The following is a 24,911-nucleotide window of genomic DNA, read 5'->3' on the forward strand; positions in this document are numbered from 1 at the left end:
AATAAAATTTGTTTTCGTTGAAGGGAAGAGTTGTATTATAAGAAACCTCTCAATATTATTATTATTATTATTATTATTATTATTATTATTATTGTACATTACAATACAGTAGTCTACTGCACAAATACAGCATTATAAATTATATAGCTAATGTAACTTACTTGGTTAGTGAGTTGATATTAGTGTCGATGCTATTTTGTTGGAACCAGAAGTCACGGCCTACGTGATTGGTGGCATTAACCTGTCACATATACTGGGAAGTAAGTAAGGTTATGATTCACACTTGTGGACAAACTCACAGGTGTGGAGGCTCGGCGTTATCTTGCCCAATAAGCATTCATGACCCTCTTACGTCACCACGGGACATCTGAAAGGACGAAACAGAAACTGGACGAAAGTTCCTTATTATCGCAATACGGTGTAATACCTAAGTCGGAGGCTGTTAGTAGGCAACGTTTTAAATATAATTCGAATTACAGTTGTTCTGACGCTTTGTGAATGTGTCTTTGATTTATTTAAACTGTATTAATATTTATCATGGACACGTTAATTAAATTTATAAATCCTTACAAGCCACTGTTTTCACAGACAGGCCTCTTGAAGAGACAAAAAAAAAAAAAAGAGTTCACCTGATTACATAGAACGAAGAGATATTCATTACGTCACAGTAAAACTAAGCATTCTAGGGCGAAGACAACATCATGAAGTGAAACAGCGAGGAAAATTCTGCTCCGCTGTCTCTCTCTGAAGAAAAGATTTACGACCGCAAGTTGTTTATGCCAAAATTTTGTTATGTTGTATCATTGGGGGTAATAAATTCCGTGTAATAGAGTTCGTAGTAACCATCAACCAAAAAAGACTCTGATATCAAGCTGGTAATTAATAAAAAATGTCATTCGGCTGTACTGATTTCTTTCTGAACATCACTTGCAGTATACTACAGGGTGTCTCAAATAAACGGGATTTTATAATTTTCTGAGAAAAATGTTTCCTTTTGATGATGCCAACAATTTCTGACCGTCACTTGTTTAACACTACTACGTCATTTGCAGAAACAGTGTTTGATCGTCATCTGTTTAACAATACTACGCTAGAAACATGGATCGATGGAATCGATCTCAACGAGCAATAGCGGTTAAAGTTTTTTTTTTTTATAAAAAATGGTGATAATGCAGCAGCTGCTCGAAGGGAATATCAGCGTTATTTTAATATCGGGAGGTCGGCCTGGTTGGCGCAGTTAGTATATCGCTGGCTTTCTATGCCCGAGGTTGCGAATTCGATCCCGGCCCAGGTCGATGGCATTTAAGTGTGTTTAAATGCGACAGGCTAAATAAAACATAACATAAAAAAAATATCGGAAGATGTCAAGAGATAGTGTGCATAGAATCCTGCGTAACACGTGTCAGTTATACCAATAATACGAATAATATTCCATACTGTAATTACATAAAACTAATACAAACTCGTACAACTTTTTCTGTCATGGGGATGAAATTATACAGTATACAGACGTGGACAAATTATTAGCAAAATTGGAGATTTTTATTATATATTTTTACAAAATATGATTCTTCAATTTAGACTACAGTTGACATCATTGCGTATTTCCAAATTATTAGAAAAAATTGAAGATTTGCACTGTATATTTTTACAAAATTTGACTCTTCAATTTAGACTACAATTGATATTTTTGCATATTTACAAATTATTAGCAAAAGTGAAGATTTTTTTGTATATTTTTACAAAATTTGACTCTTCAATTTAGAATAGCCTACATTTTTGACTACAGGTGACATTTTGGATATTTCCAAATTATTAGCAAAATTGAATATTTTATTATATATTTTTACAACATTTGACTCTCCACTTTAAACTGCAGTTGACATTTTTGCATATTTACAAATTATTAGCAAAATTGAAGATTTTATTATATATCTTTTACAAAATTTGACTCTTCAATTTAGAATAGCCTACATTTTTGCATATTTATATCTACTGTAATGATAGAAATATGCAAAATTGTCAACTGTAGTCTAAATTGAAAAGTCAAATTTTGTAATTGGAATTATTATAAAAATCGTCAATTTTGTTAATAATTTGTCCACGTCTGTAATAGCCCCTAAACTTCTCAGTATTTATTATACAAAGTTACCAACCAATAGTTTCAAAACTAGATTTTATAATTGACTTTTAATTAATCCTTTCTACTCTCTAGATGAGTTTCTTAACATAAATTCGTATGAAATTGTTTTAATAAATAAAGGTACTTACATTTAGTTAGGAATAATGCATTAAAAGTGAACTGTTTTCATTAATTTTTAGAGTTTCAAAATATTTTGTGTTTTCATTCTAATTAAACTTTACTGTTTTAAATTATATGTGTATTTTCAAATGTATGTTTATTTTTCCTTCTGTATTTGAGACGAAGCCTATCACTGTATGTTTAATGGCTTAATAAATTGAATTGAATTGAATATCAACATGGTAAACATCCTTCGTGTGAGAACTTGCTAGATTCCCTACACAGAGGCCATATTGGTTACAGTTATACGAGTATAAGTCGCATTCAGCGAGAATTTTTACGCAAGCAGTGCGCAAAATTTTTCACAACCGCGTCTTCTCCAGGAATGGTGACATTGATTGGCCCCCCAGGTCCCCTGACTTAACTGCCTGTGGAGGCACCTGAAGAGCAAAGTGTGTGCAAGTCGGCCACACAACATTGAAGAGCTCCAGAATAACATCCGTGTTGGAATCGAATCCATCCCTATTGCGATGTTGGAATGTGTCATGATTGATCTCCATCCCAGGTTCTCTGAGTGTGAACATCGTCAAGGTCGTCACCTACCGGATATAATTTCTAAATCTTGAATGTGATTGATGTTATTGCACAAAAGGCAATGTGTAATGTTACAGTTCTTGTATTTTTATTTTGTGTCTCATTATGAAAGGTATTTATTTTGTTGTATTTAGAAAAGACCGTTTATTTGGGACACCTTGTACTTCTAGACTAGGCATTTCCGTTGCTACGACAAAGAAAAGGCTTCCAAGATTGGGCCTGCCTTCGTAGTTGGGCGTGGTGTGCCTGGTAAATTGGTATAGTCTTGGTGACGAAGGTATACTTCATTTTCAAAAAGTCTCGCGTAATGTTTTTCACGCATATTTACGACATTGGAAGCAGTCAATAACAGGAAGTTTCCAAATAACAAGGCACAGTTGTTTGTGTGCACTTTCTAAGATCTTTCATATTTTGAACAGATCCGAACTGTTGTAAATACAGGAGAAAACGCAAAGCATTGCCAGAATTTTTTCTGTTTTACCTCTAGTAATACATATTTTACTGTTTCAACGGAGTAAGTTAGTCTCAACTCTTTCTTCCTTCATTCGGAATCGGATATGTTCTTTGTATTTGTCCTGTGTTGTCTCAAGCAAATGACTTTGCGTCACGTTGACATGCCGAGAAAGTTATCCGTCTTGTAACTCACTGTTGGTTCATATTATAGGCCTAAGGATAACAGATATATGCACTAATTATTTTTGAAAATATTTAATAATAATAATAATAATAATAATAATAATAATAGTCTAATAATCCAGAAATGCATATAGAGTGTTAGTTGGGAGACCGGAGGGAAAAAGACCTTTAGGGAGGCCGAGACGTAGATGGGAGAATAATATTAAAATGGATTTGAGGGAGGTGGGGTATCATGATAGAGACTGGATTAATCTTGCACAGGATAGGGACCGCTGGCGGGCTTATGTGAGGGCGGCAATGAACCTTCGGGTTCCTTAAAAGCCATTTGTAAGTAATAGTCTAATAATAATAATAATCTAATAATAATAATAATAATAATAATAATAATAATAATAATAATAACAATACTAATAATAATAATGAATCATCTTCGACAATAGACCCAGAGTTTTACTTTCCTGAAATATATGTTAAGGATTTCAAACGCCCTTTAAAATCCATCTTCCCGATTAGGTCGACCTCTGATCAACGGCTACCATAGGAACCACTAAACTAGGCCACCAAAGGGGACGTTAATGCATATGATTGTCGAATGCAACTTACGGTACGGCAAAGGGAATAACTTATTTTGTGCGAGATCGTGCATATTTGCTTGTTTTCCGCACAGAACCAATACGCGGTAAGTGTGAAATACCACATTCAGTATTCCCAACGTAACACACATAACAATTTCCATCTTCTTACCGCTTAAGCGCGACATTCATTTTACTGCTTTAGGCTATTTATTTTTAGAGACGTTTAACATAGTAATAATTATAAATTGGAAACTTACACCTGCAATTTCACCTAAATTGCAATGTTAATTATTGTTTTTAAATATTTGCAAAAATTAAGTAAAGTCTACTACTCCACGAAACTTATTGCAATCCTGATACAAGTAACATTAAGGAAGCCGTGAAAAAATCAACAAGATTCCAGGTGCGGATGTTATTACTGCAATATGTTATATAAATAATAGTTAAAATATTAAAATGAAAAATAAATTATTACATAACCTTACCGTTTGTTTTAAGTTCGCATTTATAGACTGGGAGGGGGGGGAAAGACAGACGTATATCACAGCCTGCTGGAGTATAGTACACACAGAAAACATTTTACAGCAACAATGTTGAAGATAGATATTTTTGTTTTGCAAATTTGCCGTCATTAAACAGAAACCGAGATGGAGATTTCATTGCAACTAATTATAAATTTCAGGTATGTAATAAACGATCTTCGCACAAAATAATGTACGATACACGAGCGGTATGTTTCTTTCAATTCTCGGAAATTAAAAAAGCTCAACTACGTTTCGCTTTTTCAAACTTTTCCTCGAACATGAAAACTTCAATATACCGCTCTTGTAACGCATATTACTATTCCCTTGTCACAGTCGTTTCGGCGGCTGCACTTGTAACGAATCTTACCTAATACCCATGTAATGTCCAGCTCAAAGCGTGTTCGAAAACAAGACTATTAATTCCACACCACGAGATGAGAAGGTTGTACTTCCACCGGCGTCGAAACGGGCCGTCTGTCTAAGGTACATTTATTTATTTATTTATTTATTTATTTATTTATTTATTTATTTATTTATTTATTTATTCAGGTATAGTTAAGGTCATTAGGCCTTCTCTTCCACAACACCAGGAATACAAATACAATAATAGAAATAAACAGAAAAAAATACACTATATACAAAGTAAAGCTACACAAGAAATATATATATAGAGAGAAAAACACTATAAACAAAGTAAAGCCACACAAAAATATGCACAGGTTGCAGTCACACAAACTTTAAATGATTAATTAATTGTATCCTAACTAATTAACTAACATAAACAAGAAACTTGAAATTTTAATCTAGATTAAAAAAGAAAAAGAAAAAAAAAACACAAATCAATACTTCTAGCAATACCTAAAAACATTAACTAAGAAAAAACTTTCCAATTTAATTTTGAATTGTGATAAAGTCCGGCAGTACCTGACGTCATTAGGTAACGAATTCCAGAGGCGAGGTATTTCTACAGTATAGGAAGACGAGTATAAAGACGTTCTATGATGAGGGATAGAAAGAAGTGCTTGATGTCGGTTTCGAAGAGTTGTAAGAAATTGAAAGCGCGATAACAGATAATTCAGAGTAGAAGTATGCATGATTCTAAACAGAAGAGACGCACCCATGAAAGTACCTTTTTTTTTTTTTTAACGTGTCGTTAAACAATTTTAAATTTTTTAAACAAAGTGTTAACGAGAACCGGAATCAATGTATTATTATTATTATTATTATTATTATTATTATTATTATTTTTTTTTTTACTTTGCAGACTGTTTCCGAAATACAAAACGTTTTGTGTTAACATTTTGATTGAGGACTTCATGCTACTGTTTAAAAATACGAGTTGTTTTTGTTTTTGAGTGTAAGTGTAAAGTAAACTGTTTAAGATCACATTTAAGTAATAATTTAGTTATAAAAGTACAGACCTTCATTAATCGCCTAAAGAGAATTGCAAATTTCACTCTTCAACTGTGGAAAACCGGCAACGCTACAGTCAGGGCGCCTATGGGAAGTCAATAAAGTGAAGAAATACGTACCGCTATTTCTTTGCAACTTTGCTGTATGTTGTATTTAATTATCTCTAAAAACCCAAAATTTTCAATACATTATTGGTCGTATTAAAAACGTTAATTGTCATAACTGGTTAGTAATGTTTTGATCTATAAATGTGAATTAATGTAATACGTTTCTTTTCAATATGTATTTAGGATGTTTGGGAATTTCCTCAGTCTTTGATGAGGAATGAGAGATGGAGGGGATGACCAATGCTACTTCCAAAAATAGCGTCGCGAGGTGCAAGGTCATTGTTCCTCAACTGAAAAGCATACCAGGAAGGTATTGCTGGTTTTATGGGCAAACAAAAGACGAAGGCATTTCGATGTTTCCATAGCTACAGTAGCGCTCTTCCTCTGAAGACGGTATTGCACATTTCTATCTTCACTGGATGCATGAGAAAGTATACAAGAATAGTAATCATTTATTTTAGGCACTACAAAAGTCGTATATTTAGGCCTAAATATCAATTAAATATGTTCACACATTGCCTAAGATCTACGATACTATGCACTACGGAAATAAAAACTACTGGGCATAGGATTTAGGCCCTAACATGGGAAAATAAGTTTTTCTCAAATACCATCTCTCCTTTTCATCCTAGGGAAAAATTTTATAATTTTTTTCAGTTAAAATGTATCAAAATACAGTAACAAATTGTTTTTTTTTTAATTTACTGTTAGACAAAATGTCAACGTTATTATTTTATTAAATTTTATATCAGTAATTGTTTCATTATTGTGGGCCATGATCGATAAGTTTTAAAACTTTTTATAACAAATGAAAGCCATGAGATAAAAAGACTATTAATGATTAATATACTTCTGTGCGAGATCGTGCATATTTGCTTGTTTTCCGCACAGAACCAATACGCGGTAAGTGTGAAATACCACATTCAGTATTCCCAACGTAACACACATAACAATTTCCCTCTTCTTACCGCTTAAGCGCGACATTCATTTTACTGCTTTAGGCTTTTAACATATTATTTTTAGAGACGTTTAACATAGTAATAATTATAAATTGGAAACTTACCACTGCAATTTCACCTAAATTGCAATCTTAATTATTGTTTTTAAATATTTGCAAAAATTAAGTAAAGTCTACTACTCCACGAAACTTATTGCATTCCTGATACAAGTAACATTAAGGAAGCCGTGAAAAAATCAACAAGACTCCAGATTCCGATGTTATTACTGCAATATGTTATATAAATAATATTGTTAAAGTATTAAAATGAAAAATAAATCATTACATAACCTTACCGTTTGTTTTTAAGTTCGCATTTATAGACTGGGGGAAAAAAAAGACAGACGTATATCACGGCCTGCTGGAGTATAGTAAACACAGAAAACATTTTATAGCAACAATGTTGAAGAAAGATATTTTGGTTTTCCGAAGTTGGCGTCATTAAACAGAAACCAAGATGGAGATTTCATTGCAACTAATTATAAATTCGTCTTTCAGGTATGTAATAAACGATCTTCGCACAAAATAATGTACGATACACGAGCGGTATGTTTGTTTTCATGTTCTCGGAAATTAAAAAAGCTCAACTACGTTTCGCTTTTTCAATCTTTTCCTCGAACATGAAAACGTCAACATACCGCTCTTGTAACGTATATTACTATTAATGTTTTTCTATTCGATATTATTTATTTTTATAATGCCGTTCATTTTTATTAATATCAGTTTATTTTGGTAATGGCGTGTACTTGATTTTCGTCATTTACCTGTATGGAGCCAGTTGTGTAGATCAATTTACCGACAGAGTCGTTGCCCAGGGTGCGCCATTGGAGGCTGGTCTACACTACATCCGCGATGAGATGAGATGGTGGAAATTTGTTGGGATGTTACAAGAAAACCGGAGCTCCCGGATAAAACCCCTGTGTTACCTGGACCACGGGCTTGGCAACACAAATTAAAAATGGGGGTATACCGGGGATCGAACTCGTGTCCACACGATTATAAATCCAGCGCTCTAGCGACCAGACCAGCGTGGCAGGTTTAAGTTAATTAAATTTGTTGAATTTAATTAGCTCGTGTAACTTCTACCACGGTCCCATGTAACATTGTGAAACTCTGTGTTAAATACAACAGTTATGTAGTACTAAACATTGATTCGAGTGTGATTAGTACAGAACTGTTTTGAAGTTATTTATGACCAGATTGTTCCTGATCAGTGGTGTATTTCTAAACAAAAAAGTGTCCTGGCTCTGTCATTTCGGTAGTTGGCCTACCGGCAGTAGTTGAATTCATCATCATTATCATCATCGTCATCATTATTTCCGGGGAAATACTTAGCCTATGGAATGTCAGACGAAAACACATTGATTCGAATTTAGATACAGAGGTTGTTAGGTCCTCGGAGTAGACCTTACTAAAAATAGTTTAAATGTGAATAAAATATGAATTTTTATAAATGCGAAATTTGTGACGATGGTAATGCAGTTTGGGTACCAATTAATAGTCTTAATAATATATAATTGAAAGATGGGCCGGTAGTACCTAGTACTTGCTTATTTACTTACTGGCTTTTAAGGAACCCGAAGGTTCATTGCCGCCCTCACATAAGCCCACCATCGGTCCCTATCCTGAGCAAGATTAATCCATTCTCTATCATCATATCCCACCTCCCTCAAATTCATTTCAATATCATCTTCCCATCTACGTCTCGGCCTCCCCAAAGGTCTTTTTCCCTCCGGTCTCCCAACTAACACTCTATATGCATTTCTGGATTCGCCCATACGTGCTACATGCCCTGCCCATCTCAAACGTGTGGGTTTAATGTTCTTAATTATGTTAGGTGAAGAATGCTGTTAATAATAGAACTCTAGCATTTATATCGACTGTATATGAAAATCACTCTGAGAGAGGAACATAGGTTAAGGGTGTTTGAGAATAAGGTGCTTAGGAAAATATTTGGGGCTAAGCGGGATGAAGTTACAGGAGAATGGAGAAAGTTACACAACACAGAACTGCACGCATTGTATTCTTCACCTGACATAATTAGGAACTTAAAATCCAGACGTTTGAGATGGGCAGGGCATGTAGCACGTATGGGCGAATCCAGAAATGCATATAGAGTGTTAGTTGGGAGACCGGAGGGAAAAAGACCTTTAGGGAGGCCGAGACGTAGATGGGAGGATAATATTAAAATGGATTTGAGGGAGGTGGGGTATGATGATAGAGACTGGATTAATCTTGCACAGGATAGGGACCAATGGCGGGCTTATGTGAGGGCGGCAATGAACCTTCGGGTTCCTTAAAAGCCATTTGTAAGTAAGTATATGAAAATCATAAAAGTGCCATGGCGCCGCCCGACCTCGAAAAGTAGTACTCTGGCGCCGTCAGGGCCCGTCAGGTCTGAAATACACCCCTGTTCTTTATAATTTGTATTTATCACCATAATTTCCCCTCCTCAATTTTTCGTTTCGGAATTTTGAGAAAAAGGGGGAAGTCACGCGAATAAATGAGGTACTATTATTCAGTAGAAATTCTGGAGCAAGTAATGTACTTCCCTTTGTTATTCCAGTATCAATAAAATAACCGATTTATTGCAAATATTCAATTTAAAATAAGATAATCATGAAATAATGTAAACAGTCTATGTAAGGGTTCATTTACAAAAGAAAAGTTTGTTACCTAAATGCTGATGTCTACCGGTGACAATGGAAGCAGTGTTCACAGAGTGCCACTTCGTTTGCAGATCGGTCTGATACAAATCTTCACTTGTCGTCGCACGCTATTCACTCACTGCAAACAGTTAATATCACGGCCACTTTGAAAGCATCCGATACGCGGAGCACAGTTTTCCCACCGCCTCACGCCGCTCCCGCACCCTTTGTACTGGTTTAATTTTAGTCGAGCTTGAAGCCTCCCGCGGTCACGTGGCCCCCCACCTCGCTTGCATCTAACATTCACCAGATTCCTCTTCCGGCCAAATATAAATATTGTGTCGTCCAGGTAGCAGCTGTGCAGGGGGAGCAGTGCAAAAAGCAAGTTTTAGTTTTTGAGTCATCGCCCACATTTAGGGTCGAACACCCAATCGTGATTCACTAAGCGTTCTTCGCTGCCGGATTTATTTCGGGCCCAACCGAAACAATGGAAGACCACTGAGACGCGCGACGGAAGGGTTGAAGAGGGTAGAATCATCTCGCCGCGCCGACTCAGTCGTCGGTGTCTCAACGCACGGGACAGCAACGGAATAATCATTCCTCATATTGTTACGAAAGCTTCTAGAAGAGATTAGTCATCATTTCTCATATTATAGAAGGTTCGAGACGAGTTTAATCACGTCTCATATTATGGAGAGCTCGAGAAGATATTAATCATCGTTTCTAATATTGTTAAGGAAAGCACCTACTAGAACAGGTTAATTATTTCTGGCGTTGTTACGGAAAACACTGTAAGAGATCAGTAATTATTTCTCATATTGTATTGATAAGCATTGGAAGAGGTTAACCATAACCAAATTTGTCATATTATTATGGAAATTATTGGACGAGGTTAATCAGCACTTCTTTCATTGTTATGGAAAGCAGTGGAAGAGAATGATTGTCGTTTCTCATATTGTTATTGGAAAGAACTGGAAGAGGTTAATAATCATTTCTCGTACTGTTATTGAAAGCACTGGAAAAGATTAATCATCATTCCTATTGTTATGGAAAACAAAGGAAGAAGTTAATTATCGGCTGTAATTTTATCATGGAAAGCACTGGAAAAGGTTAAATATTATTTCTCATATTTTTTATGGAAAACTGTGGAAGAGATTATCATTCTCATATTGTTTTGGAAAGCACTGGAAGAGAAGAACAATTATTTCTCGTCTTGTTATGGAAAGCAGTGAAAGAGAAGAGATTGATTGTCATTCCTCATATTGTTGTAGAAAGCAGTGAAAGAGATTATTATTTCTCGTATTATTATGGAAAACACTGGAAAAGGTTAACAATTATATCTTACCTGGAAGAGGTTAATCACCATTTCTCATATTGTTATAGAAATCACTGGAAGATGTTAATCACCATGTTAAAAAGCATGGAAGAAATGAATAATAATGTCTCGTATTGTTATGGAAAGCACTGGAAGAGATTAATTATTTCTTGCCATTGTTATAGAAAACCATGGAAAAGGTTATTCATTATTTCTCGCATTGTTATGGAAATTACTTGAAGAGGTTAATAATAATTTCTCGCATTGTTGTGAAAGCACTGAAAGAGATTAATAATAATTTCTCGTATTGTTGTGGAAAGCACTGGAAGAGGTTAATAATAATTTCTCATATTGTTACAGAAAGCAATTGAAGAGGTTAATAAGTCATTTTTCGCATTGTTGTGGAAATCACTTGAAGAGAAGGTTAATAAATAATTTCTGGTATTGTTATAGAAAGCATTGAAAAAGGTGAATCATTTCTCGCATTGTTACAGAAAGCATTGCAAGAGATTAATAAATAATTTCTCGTTTTGTTATGAAAAGTATGGAAGACGCCAATAAATCATTCCTCGTTTTGTTATGAAAAGCACTGGAAGAGGTCAATAAATCATTTCTCGTTTTGTTATGAAAAGCACTGGAAGAGGCCAATAAATCATTTCTCGTTTTGTTATGAAAATCACTGGAAGAGGGCAATAAATAATTTCTCGTTTTGTTATGAAAAGCACTGGAAGAAGCCAAATCATTTCTCGTTTTGTTATGAAAAGCACTGGAAAAGGCCTATAAATCATTGCTCGTTTCGTTATGAAAAACACTGGAAGAGGTTAGTAATCATTTCTCGTTTTGTTATGAAAAACACTGGAAAAGGCCTATAAATCATTGCTCGTTTCGTTATGAAAAACACTGGAAGAGGTTAGTAATCATTTCTCGTTTTGTTATGAAAAGCACTGGAAAAGGCCTATAAATCATTTCTCGTTTCGTTATGAAAACCACTGGAAGAGGTTAGTAATCATTTCTCGTTTTGTTATGAAAAGCACTGGAAAAGGCCTATAAATCATTTCTCGTTTCGTTATGAAAACCACTGGAAGAGGTTAGTAATCATTTCTCGTTTTGTTATGAAAAGTACTGGAAGAGGTCAATAAATCATTTCTCATTTTGTTATGAAAAGCACTGGAAGAAGCCAATAAATCATTTCTCGTTTTGTTATGAAAAGCACTGGAAGAGGTTAGTAGATCATTTCTTGTCTTGTTATGAAAAGCATAGAAGAGGTTAATAAATCATTTCTCGTTTTGTTATGAAAAGCACTGGAAGAGGTTAGTAGATCATTTCTTGTCTTGTTATGAAAAGCATAGAAGAGGTTAATAAATCATTTCTCGTTTTGTTATGAAAAGCACTGGAAGAGGTTAGTAGATCATTTCTTGTCTTGTTATGAAAAGCATAGAAGAGGTTAATAAATCATTTCTCGTTTTGTTATGAAAAGCACTGGAAGAGGTTAGTAGATCATTCCTGAATAACACAGCAGGACGAAGTACTTATAAATGACGACAAAGAAACTAAGAAAGAATGATTCAAGTTGGACATAACAAGCGGCGCAAAACTGTACTCCTCCTGCCAAATACAAGACTGCGCATTGGCCAAAATGTTGCACAACAATGAATTTATTACAGCTGAGTTCTGCAAAAATCTCTCTTGGCGCTTAAAAGCTACCAGCATTGCACAGAGACACACGTGTGTAGGCTAATAAGCAAGCATACCTTTCCGTGCATAGAGGTGCAGTGTGAACTTGAGTAAGCTTATTGTGTACAAGAAAGAAAAATACTCGTAATCGGCTATTATTTGTAGCTACTTCTTATAGCCTAGACTTATATTTAATTTACTGACTTCAAATAACAGAATTTTGACATTAAAGCGTCTACATTAGACCTAGAAGGCGAGAGAGAGAGAAAAAGAAACGTTTTGATATGAATGGTTTACCACGGCCTCAATCGTTGTACACTGGGCTGCAAAAGAAATACCGATACGAAATTATATCGTTTTCCGAGGACTTTAGTAAACATGGCGAGGTGGAAAGCTACTTTCCTAATTTTAGATTTTTAAAATCATGTCAGTACGACTTTTATAATATGTTCATGTTACTATTAATTAATTAATTTATTTATTTATTTATTTATTTATTTTTTTGTATTTATACTCGCTTTAACATCTCTGGTCATATCATGAGTTAATCTTTTGGGTGAAATCCGAAGGCCTGTGTACTATTGTTGAGACTGGTTGTGTTGTTGTGAACTAGATGGCGTCTGTAGATGTATTACTGATTTGTTATGAATATGATTTTGGTAATAAATGAACCTTAAGGCCCATTCACAATGAAAATTAAACATAACCGTAACATAAAAACAGAAGTTTGCGCCCAGGCTACCAAATGGGATCATTCACAATGATTCACATAAGCACTGACATTAACATTACCGTAGGACGTTAACATGAAAGTTTGCAAACTCCAAAATTTCATGCTTATACTTACGTGATTTGCAAACAGAACAGAATCGTGGAGCGCTGAAGTATACGAGGAAATGGCGTCGTTGTTATGTTTCTATGGTTACCAAGTATGTTTGCTGTTATGTTTATGTTCCCATCGTGAATGATGGTATGACTTCTTGATTTTACCGTAACGTTTATATTCTTAAGTTAGCGCTTATGTTATGTTTAATTTTCATTGTGAATGAGCCTTATGACTTCTTAATTTTAATGTGAAGTTTATATTCTTCAGTTAACGCTTACTTTATGTTTAACTGCTATGACTACTTGAATCTGTAGTTTAAGGATGTTCTACGTACATGTGAGTTATGTTATTGTTACTGGAGCTTCGTGAGTGCGCGCATGTGTGTGTGTGTGTGTGTGTGAAGTGTTCATTCTTAATGTATTTCGATCTTCAATGCATTGCCTAATTATCTTAAAGCTTTGAAGGACAAGAGAGAAGGTTCAGAACAGAATTAACCAAATTTCTCTATACTCATACTTTCTACTCAACTGATAGAATTGTTTGTGCTTGTAAATTAAATAAATCTGCTCCCAATTTTAGTATAACTTTTGACTTGTTGTACACCTCAGAGCTACAATTCTGTTTTAAGATATATGGGATACAGTAAATGAAACGCACAAATAAAACAAGCAAAATGAAAAGAGGCATTGGACCGGAAATTCCGCTGTCAATAGCTCAACAATATTTGAGCGTTGTATAATTTGGGTTCTCTTGTACTTCGCTTTACATCATTAACAGTAATATAATATTATCAAATCGGCAACCTCGAAGACGTGTTCTCTACTTGTGAAACATACAGCAAGCTACAACTAAGTTACGAAATAGTAATATGCGTTACAAGAGCGGCATGTTGACGTTTTCATGTTCGAGGAAAAGATTGAAAAAGCGAAACGTAGTTGAGCTTTTTTAATTTCCGAGAACATGAAAACAAACATACCGCTCGTGTATCGTACATTATTTTGTGCGATGATCGTTTATTACATACCTGAAAGACGAATTTCTAATTAGTTGCAATGAAATCTCCATCTTGGTTTCTGTTTAATGACGGCAACTTTAGAAAACAAAAATATCTATACTCCAGCAGGCCGTGATATACGTCTGTCTTTTTTTCCCCCAAGTCTATAAATGCGAACTTAAAACAAACGGTAAGGTTATGTAATGATTTATTTTTCATTTTAATATTTTAACAATATTATTTATATAACATATTGCAGTAATAACATCGGCATCTGGAGTCTTGTTGATTTTTTCACGGCTTCCTTAATGTTACTTGTATCAGGAATACAATAGTTTTCGTGGAGTAGTAGACTTTACTTAATTTTTGCAAATATTTAAAAACAATAATTATTAACAGTGCAATTTAGGTGAAATTGCAGTGGTAAGTTTCCAATTTATAATTATTACTATGTTAAACGTCTCTAAAAATAATATGTTAAAAGCCTAAAGCAGTAAAATGAATGTCGCGCTTAAGCGGTAAGACGAGGGAAATTGTTATGTGTGTTACGTTGGGAATACTGAATGTGGTATTTCACACTTACCGCGTATTGGTTCTGTGCGGAAAACAAGCAAATACGCACGATCTCGCACAAAAGTAAAAACCTTCAGTTAATGAAGTATGGAATATATTAACATTCATACGTGCGGTTATGAAGAAATTTCACGTACGCAACAAAAAATATGGAATGCGAAAAAAAAGTCTTTGCTACACGAAGTGTAAAAAATTGGGAACTTATAAATTTGCAATATTAAAGTATCTAAGGCCTAATAATTCATTTTATGATTATGATTTATTCAATTCTGATAAAACAGTGTTTCCCGTTATTTGTGTTGCTAGTTAACTATACAATAAAGGTAGCTATTCAATAAAATTTCAGACTTATAAATCTCGCGCTGTTTCTGGGTGGTGTAAGGCGTTACATCTTGGACTAGAGGTGCGCAATGAGCGCTGAATTTAACGAAAATTTGATCATGTGCACCGGGCTGCAAAAGAAATGCCCAGACGAAGTCGCTATCGATTTGAAATATTATCGTGTTACGAGGACTTCGCTGTATGTATGAAATAATCATACAAACACATCTGAATTTTCTAAAGAGTTTTTATTCCATGCAAAGGAGAAATAAGTAAATCAATAAGTGCATAATTAAACACATAAGTAAAACAGTAAGTAAATATTTGCATATGTAAAAGAGTAGGCCTTAAGTAAATAAGTAAGCTACCGGCGTAGGTCAGTCGGCTAAGGCGCTGGTCTGTCGGTCCGGGCGCAGGTTCGATTCCCGCTTAGTCTGATTGGGCTTTTTTTTTTTTTTTTTTCCGAGGTTTTCCTCAACCGTAAGGCTAATGACAGGTAATCTATGGCCATTCCTCGGCCTCATCTCGCCAAATGCTATCTCGCTATCATACCATGAACGCTAAATAACCTAGTAGTTGATACAGCGTCGTTAAATAACCAACAAAAAAGGAAGTAAGTAAATGAATACCGTAAGTAAATAAGTACGTAAGGAAATAAGTAAATAATAAAATACTGTAAGAGATTAATACAGGAACATCATTTTATTTTTACTAACATTTTTAACATTAACCTGGCTATACCCGGAAACACTGTTACCTCCTTCCAGTACAGGAGTTTGGAGTTTGCTAGTGCAATATGTAAACAAATCATTTTACTAGCTATAGGAGGAGAGAAAAGTAGTGTATCCATTTATGTTACAGGGAAATATAGTATTACGATTTTCAGTTTGGTCATTACTTCTACAGTATTTTATCAAAAAACAGTAGAATAGTAACAATCTTTTTCACAAACTCAATTCTTCAGGCGGTTATATACATTATGTAATGTCTACTTTATTCAGCATATTACTAACCTAATTTATTTCTGAGAATTTTGTGAGCTCTTCCGTAAGAAACCCCAATTTCTACAGCTAACTTCTTGACCGACTTATTAGGACCTCGCTACATCCTTTCTCTTAGCATCTTCTACACCATCTTCTGTCACCTTTGTTGTCCATCTTACACTTTTCTTCCTTTCTATACACTCTGTTGCTCTAAATTTATCTACCAGATTAATGACATTTCTACGAAAATATTGTAATGATATAATCAGGAAATTGTGAAAAAAAAAAAAAGAAAAACTGTTGTTCACAATCGGTTATATTGTAATTCCAGTTTCCATCATCGTCCTTCATACCTGCAAACAATAAAACAAAACCCTTGTTTAAACAGTGCTGTTAAGTACCGTACCATATTATAGGGTACCGTACTTTCGGTAACTCTAATCTTCACTTGTGCTCAGTCCACACAGATAAATTCAGTTATGCTACACACCATACCTGTGTGAAAATAAACTTCAATAATATAAGCTTTTTTCCTATAGAAAATGCAACATATTTCTGAAACACACTGTACTCTGTACTGTTTATTTCACTGCTAGCAACAGCAGCCGTAAGTTTGTGTGACTGACGTTAGCAAGGACATTAGTGAAAGGGGTGGGAGTCAAGTACATTTAGAAAGGCAGGTACAATAAAAATTGAAGTAAAAATAAAATGATGTCCCTGTATATTTATCATCCAGGGTCGTCCTAGTACAGGGACATCATTTTATTTTTACTTCAATTTTTATTGTACCTGAATTGTTTAATGTACTTCACTCCCACCCCTTCTACTAGTAAACTTCAAACCGTTCTCCACACAGAACCAAGGCCGCGTATGCGGTCATAGTAAGCAGTACTGAGTATAATACGTTCCAGAAATATGGTCGCGTTTTCCAGTGACGAAAGAGCTTTCAATATTGAATCATATTTTCGCACAGGTACTGTTGCCCGTTTGCCTACGTCGCATACAGGTTTCCCCCACTCGCTTCTGCTCGCCCCTCTGTAAAGGCTAGTGGCTGGGCTGTCTTAGCTCTTTTCTGAAAACATTAATTTCTGTTAGGAACTGGACGTCTACGTAATATTATACAACTGTTTAAAATAACTTAAATAAAAGAGACTCGTTAAGTAATTAACTGTCACGTGATTTCCCCCATTTCTACGACACTGCTACATAACCACTTGGACGGACAGTAGATAGCATGTCTGAGTAATTTTATCTGTGCGGGTCGGGCAGAAGTGAAGATTGAATTTACAGTACATAAGGTACTCTTTTATGGACTAGGTACAGAATTATTGCAACATGAGTTACAAGTACGAAGGACGAAACTGGTAATTGGAATTAGGTACAATTGTCTGTAGTGCAATAATATGCACAAAAGATCTGAAGCCTGTATCGAAATGAACGGCCACCATTTTCAAAAATGTGTTTAAATATCCATATTATGATTATTTTTCAATTTAACTTCGTTCTCTATATTGTACGCTAATGTGCTGTAGACAGTATAGTATAATACTGCATAATGAATACGTCCGAATGGACAGCTCAGTTCGTGAGTAAAAACACTTATTCTTAATACAGTACTGTATACTGATTAACAAAAAACCTATTGAAAATTATCTATAGTAATGTCACGAGAGGTCTGAGATCTGCCGATAAATCCATGAGCGAAGCGAGTGGATTTATCTGGGAAATCTCAGACCACGAGTGACATTTATTAGGACTATTTCGTGAATAAAATAAAAATGTAAATAATATATCCGTAAAATTCGATTACAAAATATTAATAATTGTATATTTACGAATACTTAACCTATTCAGACACTGTGAAGTTGAAATAGATTAATATCGATTACTGCAATAAAAAAATTCGATGTTATTATTCAGTAATGCCAATTGCGAAAAGCGAAATACAGGTTTAACAATGTTAATTACATGTACTGCACTTTTATTCTTATTATTATAATATAAATACATTTTCATTATCTGATGAAATCATGATTTAATTTAAAATTTTATAATATAATTACAGTAACTTGATTAATACATTAATTAAATGAAGAATGGTTGAAAACGCAGTTATCTAATCTGAATGAAGGAATGTAATTCTTATCAGATAGCCTACAATGGACATGAAATTGGAAGATGAAGATGTATTTTATAGGCTACAGTTATAGATTAGATTATCTGTGTGAGCAGGACCAGTGTCAGCTGTGCCTTATTTCGACCGTTACTACGTGCTACAGGAAAGCATTTTTTATAGCTCGACAAACTCATTCTCGCTGTAGTGTTAACGGAACTAAAGCTGCATCTACACGGTTCAATATTCTAATCGCGTATGCATGCAATCTGGGAAGAATATTGAAAGAATCAAGTTTAAATCGTACATTAAATTAAGATGCATGAAGATTTTATGTCTACATGGAGCGCCGTTTTGAACGTCGTCTTCACTGCGTAAATATATTAATTAATATTAAATATTAATCTTTGCATTCATTGCTTTAAAGTTGAAAGAAAAGTTTAACCGTGTAGTTGCATCTTAATGTATTCATGATCATCGATTTACGGGGGAACAGTTGGCGACAATGACTAAACAAAAGAACGACCATGCGATAAATTGATAGCGATAAATCTAGCTGCAAAAATTATCGCAAAGCGTGACTGTAATTGATTGGAATTCAAAATTTCATTACACTTCATTGGTCGAAAATGCAATGACGTCATATAAACGAAATAGTGAAACTCAAAATCACGATATTTTCTAGTTTACGTAAATGGTTGAAGTGCTTTTGTTCCGTTCTATACCTAGTAAAGTGATTTGTTTGTATTTTATGCCAGTATCATCGAACTCCAGTCGTGGAAGGGGGTACCAAACAGTGTTTCCGGTTCTCAACCGTTAATCCAAAGGTATAGACAGGTTAATATTAGTAATGTTAGTAAAAGTAAAATTATGTCCCTGTATAACGAAGAATTGCAGAATAGTTTCTGGGACTAGCTATATACTTCAAATTTATTTCTTTATGGATGGGCAGACTTCTCTAATTAACACGTTGCTGCCCCGCAATGGGGAGGTTCCAAGCTCGACGCCCACCTGTTGCAGTACAAGCTTGACAAGCCTGTGACATTGCACCGTAACCCGCGAGGAAATAATTAGCATTTAGTGCAAAGAGAAAGCTGTCGGGGCGAATAAATTGACTAATTTAACAGCAAGCGTGGCTCCGGTAAACATGTTTACATTATCTCGCAAGATATGGCGACCCGCCAACCTTTAACAAATGAGTTGCGTACGTTATCGCAGTATAAACGGAAAGAGACAACTGTTTGGCTCACTAAAATCACATTTAATCCAAGTTTCAAACATTGTATCAAAAATTTCCGTTCACTAGCACTGAAATAGTGGGCCAAGACCTACTTCCACTCCAATTAAACTTAGAAGGATCACAGATTTTGATGATAATGTTTCGTTTACTTTGTCGGAGAGCGAGGAATGGCAAAATCAAAGGCTGTAGATGTCGAGACATCGTCGAAGCAAGTCGCGGTCCACCGCCTTCTACTGTCTCGTTAGGGGGAAGTATTGTGCTGCCGGAAAACAATCGAATTCGAAATTCACACGGAAATACACTTTTAACGATCACTGATAAAGAAAAATTGATTTTGGACGTGACATCTGCGTATAGCAATAAATGTCTCCTTAACTATTTGTTAGATTTTCTGAATATTCAATTATTTTGAAAGCCATTTTATCGTCCATGATCGATAAACATGAACTATAGAGTGAGTCAAACCTAGGTTACCGGCATTCTTACCGCGCCACGAGATTGCTTTCTACGGGCGACTCGTTGGATTGTCCCGGTTAGTTGTTCCCTTTAAGCCCGGCGCAAAACACAGTCAATCTCCGTTAGTGAGTTGTCTAAACTGTATTGAGAAAAATATATGTTCAAACATAGAGTAGGTACACAGTGCAATGAAATAATGAGTATATATACAAATATACACGTTTCCAACATCAATGTCGGTAAATCTAACCCAATTTTGAAAATCATTAATTCATATTAAAAATGAACTTAATTTTGTCAAAGCTAGCCTCAATTTCGGAAATGTAAATTCAACATCGGAAATGAGATTACATCAGAAAAAAATGAAGTCAATTTAGGATTTTGAAGGTTTTCTCATTTTTATCAGCTATATAGTAACACTATATAAATACTTTTATTATATACATGTTGAAATAAAATTGATTCTCCATATTGTCTCAAGAGAACAGAAATATTGTAGCTACAAACAGCTATTCAACGAATAACCTTTATTGAGAATATTCGTTTCCATGGCAACAAGAATCGTTGCAACTACATCTAATTTAATACAATATTATTGAAAACTAATTTTCCCCATTTAGTTTACTTCTACCAATCACAGCACACTAATCTCGCAAAATGGTGTCTCCAATCACATATCATCAATCTTACAACATGGTTTCTTAAACAACATGGCACCTCTTGTCGTACAAAGTGCTTCATAAAACTTAAATTTTGTACCTTTCCTATGCCTTTCTTTGAACTTTTTTCTTTTCAAATGCAGTGCAAGTTCAGCTTTTGTTTTATTTAAAGATATTTTCCAGATCTACATGAAAAAATATGTGAAATTTACTGCTTAAGCGTGCTTTTTTCTTTAGAAAAATGACTTATTTCGGTATAACAAAAATTTAATTATAATGAAGTAATTTCAGAGGTTTCTAGGATTTCGTTACACTTATACTGTAACGAAAAAAAAAAATCGACGAAATATCGTGATTTCGCGCTATCCTTAGCATAAATTTGATAATTTTAACAATTTACGTTATTTCACAAAAAAAAACTTAATTTCGGTTTATTAACATAATTACATAAATCCTAAAAACAGTTTCCCAAGCATTTTCGAATATATTTAATAGAGGTCGGCTGTACCGCGAATGCGAGAAACGCGGGTCCCTATCATTGGGATGACAAATTCTGGAGTGAGACGAATGGCCAACAAACTCGGGAGCTCACATTGTAGTCATTCCATTCCGAGACCCCTTTCAATCCTTGCTAATTCGCACGTACGTATCTTCACTCTCCCCTAACTTTCCCTCTTGTCGTTGCCATTCATTGTCATTCAACTGGCCTATGTCTACTGCATTATGAAGAGGTCTAGACGGATGAAAAAATCCAGAATGAGATTAACTTAGACTCCGAGAAACAAAGACGCATCGTTGCCAAAACAAAAACGCTCACTTTCTCTTGGTAACTACAGAATACTCACAAGTTCTGCGATCTGTTCAGTACACAGCACACTGGCCTTCAGCTTCTCAAGTGTTAGATGCGTACTACTTGAAGACAGAATAAGGTTTCCATTAAAGTGACTATTTTCTGTAGATGGAATTAAGGGAAGGACCGTTCTTAAACGTTTTCTTAAATTTCTCGTAAATTTTCTAGAAAATAGTTTTGTTGATTAATCTGTCAAATTCTTACGATAATTTCATGCTAACTTTTTTCAGCCAATCACTAGTCTTATTGATGTTCAATTGACCAATGACAATTGAATTACATTGACTATTATATTGTATTACGTCCTATTACTTTTGATCAATGAAACGGTACCAATCATGGCTGTTTATCGCTACAATTTTATCACTTCTCTAGCATTCGTTTGTTTTTATCACTTCCGTAGCATTTGTTTCTTTGTTTGTCAACATTTCAAAATGCAAATTCTTTACGGTACTATAAAACATGCTTTGCGATAGTCATTTGCTTTCCGCATAGTCAACTGAAAATGGCGGCTCCGTTCAAACGTTTTGGTGAAGCTAATATTAGTGAAACAGAATTTTAGTAAGTCAGTTAATGCCTATCTTACTGTAATAGAGTACTTTATTTCTTCTGATCTTTATATTGGTACTTTCTTTTGTTTTTATCACTTTCCTACCATTTGTTTCTTTATTTGCCAACATTTCAAACTGAAAATTCTTTACGATACTATAAAACATGCTTTGCGTTCATCATTTGTTTACCGCATATATAGTCAACTGAAAATGGCGGCTCCGTTCAAACGTTTTGGTGAAGATAACATTAGTGAAATATAATTTTAGTAAGTCAATTAATATTTTATTGTATTAGAGTACTTTATTTCTCCTAATATTTATATATCATCATCATCATCCTTCACGAATTAGGCCTCTGTAGACCTGTTTCGGCCCCATCTAGCAGTCTTCTTAACGGTCTTCCTGGTCGACGATGTCCTCTAGGTTTATATTGCATCATAATTTTTGGGATTCTTGAATTTTCCATAATAATATTTATATACTTTCTTCTAATCGTGTAATTGTCAATTAAATCCCACTCGACTTGATTTTCTCTAGATAAATCAAAACCTCTAATGAGATTATTGTTGATAGTTTCGCAGTGGAATTTCCCGTGAATCTCGTCGCTTTTACTCAACTCTAGTGTTACAAAATTTACATACTATACAAAAGTTTTCGATCACCTATCACAACTGTGGATTTGTGGTAAAACAGGAATTTCGTTTTGAGTATTCTATCATATCATAATGCTAGAGAGAGAAAATATTTATTTTGTTGGTCTATTTAGTTTTTCCGATGTGTTTGTACATTGAAATAAAATACATAGTTCGTGAACAGAAAACCACAATCTAAGTCACACGGAGTTAGTGTGCACTCGAAGTTGGTTGCTTGACGGTTGTCAGCCCACTTTGAGGTCTGTGGATATAGAGGGAAAAATTGTGTCGGTGTCGGTTAGAGTTCCCGAGTAGCTCAGTGGTAGAGCGTTGGTACGTTAAACCAAAGGTCCCGGGTTCGATACCCGGCTCCGGAACAATTTTTCCCTCGAAATTATTCAAAGTACATAGTTGTTTTCATAGCTGATCGAAAACTTTTGACCGGTGATGTATATCGTTCATCATCGTTCAACGTTGCCACGGTGCCACCCTTTGCTGGATCTAGTTCTCTCATGTAATTTGCCCTCTAACGATTTATCAGACTTTTACTCTTAAAATAATCTTCAAAACTGACACAAAAGTATCTGTTTCTATGCCCTTAACTTTTTCCAACCAGCAGAGCTACATAGGCCTATTGTAGTCAAGGACTGCTATCCTACTTGTTTCGTCCGTAAATAACTTCAGCATTTATTAGAAATAATACAAATTAAACAGATCTCATTATGCAATAATTGTGAACTTGCGAACAGGAAGTGGTTTGCAGGAAGTGGGCAATTCTTTTGACACGATTCTGCTGCCTGCTTTCGCTGCACATTCTTTCTTAATTCGGACTTCGTCTCCATTCATCCATGTGAAATGACTTCATACATCTGAAATAAGACCTGACTCATTTACTCCAAGTAAACGACGTGACCATTTCTCTCTGTTTGCACAACAGTTCCGCAAACAGCTTCAAATTAGTCTGCCAGTTGTACATTAGGTTGACCATGAACACATCCCAACACTCCCAATGTGGAGTTCATATGCTACAATGCATCTAGTTGCTGCTTTTCGGTTTTCGTACGCAATTATTATTATTATTATTATTATTATTATTATTATTATTATTATTATTATTGAGACTACCTGGCGAGATAAGATAACAGCAGCGATGACATCAAGAAAATTCGAAGATGGTAGATGGCAGGTAGATGGTTGGTTAGATAGCTAGATAGGTAGCTAGATAGCTAGTTAGGTAGATAGGTATACTCCATTTTATTTCAAGGAGTGCAGTTCGGTGGCTCCTTTGAACACCCATTTACAGATTTATGACTTCCTACACAAACACCTCTGACAATTCCATCCTGTCCCCCGTCCCAACATTGCACAGTTGCCACAATCCTGGTGACCCTCGAAATGAGACAGTGAGACTGACGGGATTCTTTGAATTCGGAAAAGATGCGGCAACTCTGCCTCCAGGTGGATTTGACGGGAGCCTGTCAATTCTTCTGAACGAGGGTTGTGATTGGTTACTGACAGGAGAAGACAAGATTTTCGTCAGAGCAAGGCAGACATTTATTTATGACAACCAATTAGTAGGGGGCAGTGGAAGGTCTGTAGGCAATGTCCTTTCTATGAAACTGCACTCAATGAAATAAAATACAGTATAGCTAGATAAGTAGGTAGATAGCTAGATATATAGATAGATGGGTAGCTAGATAGCTAGATGGGTACGTAGATAGGTAGATGGGTAGGTAGACAGGTAGATGGGTAGGTAGATAGTTAGATGGGTAGGTAGATAGGTAGATGGGTACGTATATAGTTAGATGGGTAGGTAGATAGGTAGATGGGTACGTAGATAGGTAGATGGGTAGGTAGATGGGTAGGTAGATAGTTAGATGGGTAGGTAAATGGATAGGTAGATAGGTAGATGGGTACGTATATAGGTAGATGGGTAGGTAGATGGGTAGGTAAATAGGTAGCTAGATATGTAGATAGGTAAATTAGTA

General features: G+C 35.1%; 1 protein-coding gene across 6 annotated transcripts in view; it reads right to left on the reverse strand.

Moving 5' to 3' along the window:
- Window positions 1–24,911, reverse strand: part of smash (smallish) — a 598,237-nt gene that overhangs the window by 220,900 nt on the left and 352,426 nt on the right. For 3 of the 6 annotated variants that reach the window (XM_069842565.1, XM_069842566.1, XM_069842562.1), the window contains exon 1: window positions 9,765–9,978. The exons of 2 other annotated variants lie outside the window; for them this stretch is intronic. The gene's annotated coding sequence lies outside the window, so the exon portion shown is untranslated. Of the gene's footprint in view, window positions 1–9,764; window positions 9,979–24,911 lie in introns of those variants that run through there. One more of the 6 variants, XM_069842567.1, reaches the window with a different exon arrangement.

The sequence above is a fragment of the Periplaneta americana genome, chromosome 12 (assembly GCF_040183065.1).
Source record: "Periplaneta americana isolate PAMFEO1 chromosome 12, P.americana_PAMFEO1_priV1, whole genome shotgun sequence".
NCBI classification, from domain to species: domain Eukaryota; kingdom Metazoa; phylum Arthropoda; class Insecta; order Blattodea; family Blattidae; genus Periplaneta; species Periplaneta americana.